General features: G+C 45.2%; 1 pseudogene; it reads right to left on the bottom strand.

Annotated features, from left to right (window-relative positions):
• Positions 1 to 328: 328 nt before the first annotated feature.
• On the bottom strand, positions 329 to 1,269 carry LOC102976877 (40S ribosomal protein S2-like; annotated as a pseudogene).
• Positions 1,270 to 2,904: the final 1,635 nt, after the last annotated feature.

Raw genomic sequence — 2,904 nt, 5'->3', positions numbered from 1 at the left:
TAGCACAGGGAACTATATTCAATAACTTGGAATAAACTATAATGGAAAAGAAAAAATAATCACTCTTCATCAATTCAGGCAATTTGGGTACTCTAAAATACAATTTATGTAGGAAACTATACAGGTAAGATAGGATAAATCCTTAATTCTTTCCTTAAATGATGATTATCAGAGTATCAGCCTGGTACAGCAGTGACTTCCAAAGGTGACAGATGAGTTTTGAGGTCCTGTTTTCCTTTCGCTCTCTTCTTTTTTTCGTTCTTTATGAACTCATGGATTTTTTTTTTTTTTTAACTAGCTTCATTCACTTTATTTTTCCTATAGAAAACTATGTGGTGGCTACAGCTGGAGCCTGAGTCCTCTGCATGGAAACTCTGGTGTGGGTCTTTACAAGATGGTCAGTGAATTCCTGATCTGGAGACTTGGTGAACACCGTCTCTTTCCAGAGATCAGGAGTGGAGATAACTGTAGGTCTTGGAAATGGCATCAAAAGTGGCCTTGGCGAAGTTGCCCAGCGTGGCAGTGCAGCCCCTGGCTGAGGTGTAGCAGTCGTCAATTCCAGCCACCATCAGTAGCTTCTTGGGCACAGGGGCTGAGACGATGCCAGTGCCCTTGGGGGCAGGGATGAGGCGCACCACCACAGAGCCTCCGCGGCCAGTCACCTTGCAAGGGACGGTATGGGGCTTGCCGATCTTGTTCCCCCAGTAGCCTCGTCACACGGAGATGAGGGAGAGCTTGGCCAGAATGATGGCCCTACGGATGGCAGTGGCTACCTCCTTAGAGCACTTCACACCCAAACCAACACGTCCGTTGTAATCCCCGATGGCGACAAATGCCTTGAACCTGGTCCGCTGGCCAGCACAGGTCTACTTTTGCACAGGCATGATCTTCAAAACTTCATCCTCAAGGGATGCCCCCAAGAAAAAGTCAATGATCTCAGATTCCTTGATGGGCAAAGAGAAGAGATGGATCTCCTCCAGCGACTTGATCTCCACGTCCCTGACCAGGCGGCCCAGCTTGGTGACGGGGAGCCACTCCTTGTCCTCGGCCTTGCCTCCGCGAGCTCCGCGGCCTCGGCCCCGCCCCCGACCACGACCCCGGCCCCGCCCCCGACCGCAATCCTGGCCCCGCTCCCGACTGCGATCCCGGCCCCAGCCCCGGACGCCGCTGCAGGCCGCTGCAGACGCCTGCGCGGAAGCCACCGCGGCCTCCCGTTCCAGGGCCCCCGGGGCCTCCGGGGCCTCCCGTAGCACCGGCGGCATCTGCCATTTGGTGTTTTTATGGAAAAAAAGCAATGAACTCATGGATTTTTATATTTTCCACATGTTTCAACCAATTGTAGTCATTATTTTTTTTTGGCTGCTCAACTTATCGCATCTTTAGGCAGTGGGCACCCTTTAGAACGGCTGCTATGTCCCTTTGGCGTGTCCTCAGACGTCTTTGAGAGCTTCCTCTCCTTTGGGCAGAACAGGAAGTCCCCAGCTCACCTGAGCTTTTCCTGACCCAGACCCAGAAACAAGCATTTCTCCAAGCAGTCATAGTTTCTTTTAGTGGGGGAAATTTCCACTTTTTTCTACTCTAAAATACTTACATTTCAAAATGAAGCTGAATTTAACTACATTATCAAGTTGAAAATCAACTTATTTCAAAGACTAAAAACCCACTTACGTGCTGCTCACGAAAGACATTTTAATTAATATCACCAGGCACACACAAGTAAGATTATCAAAGCACTTTGGGCATTTCCTCACTGGTTCTGCAATATTCCCGTTAAGTTGGTACAAGATAGTTTATCCCCATCTAACAAGGTGAGCTGAATAGAAAAGCAGAAACTTAATTGTACAGAATATTAGAGGCATGTAAACCTTAAGGCATCAGTTATGTTCTCACTATTAACAAAAACCTAGTCAAGACTTTAAAGAATTTGTACAAAGCAGTCCAAAAACTATTATGCAAATGATACTAACTGGCAGTTATTTAATTAAATGTTAGTTAAGTAACTTAAAAGAAGTGTTTTGATCATAATTTAAAAATTTTATTTCACATAAAAAGAGATAAGGATTAGCCAGGGATGTAATGTACTGGCTAGAGCAAACATTTATTTGGTCAGTAAATATTTATGTGCCTAGAAACATGAGACACTAACATTTAGTCTTTTGGGCTGTGATGTTTTAAATTAATTTTTAGAGATAGGATACTTTTCCTGTGACTTTAAATCAATCACAATTGAACTATTCCACAACTGTCAAAGGTAGGATTACAGTATCATGATCTCTTCAAAAGACTTAGACATATGAAGAGGAAATTGGCCTAATTTCCCGAGATATCAAATCCCTTGAGGTCCTTGGCATTTGATAGTCCCTTGTTTTACACTGTGGTTTGGGTTAGGTTTCAAGTTATAAGTCTGGGTCATTCTTATTTTGGTTGCCAACTTGTCATTATCACCATCCTAACCAGCCCCAGCCACCTCATTGTCAGGCATCTATTGTACCAAAGAGTAAATTTGAGCCAAACGTATTCCTCCCCGAGGGCTCTCTCTGGATGAATGGCCCAGGAGACTTCTAATAGGACAATTTCACTATTGGATTCTGCCTCTTTGTCAGCAAATGCCTTGTCACCAGAGCTGTTACTCTTCACTGTTACTTTACAGCTTCTTCAGGTCACAGGGCACCATTGTGGAAAGAGCTCTGTTCTAGAAAGTGAGCATCCTAGGTTCCCTTGAAGCCCCTCTGTGAACCACTGTGTGTGATCCTGTGCAAGACTCTGACCCTCAGTGATCCTCAGGTTCCTCATCTCCAGGTGATCTCTGAGGGTCATGTTGACTCCAACTTTTTCCCAGTTAAAGTTACACACGTGTCTCCAAATTCCACATTGGCAAAGAGAAATACGCTCAAGGTTAGATCC

Source organism: Physeter macrocephalus, chromosome 7 (genome assembly GCF_002837175.3).
Source record: "Physeter macrocephalus isolate SW-GA chromosome 7, ASM283717v5, whole genome shotgun sequence".
In the NCBI taxonomy this organism is placed as follows: Eukaryota; Metazoa; Chordata; class Mammalia; order Artiodactyla; family Physeteridae; genus Physeter; species Physeter macrocephalus.
This window is presented reverse-complemented; position numbering and strand designations above follow the sequence as displayed.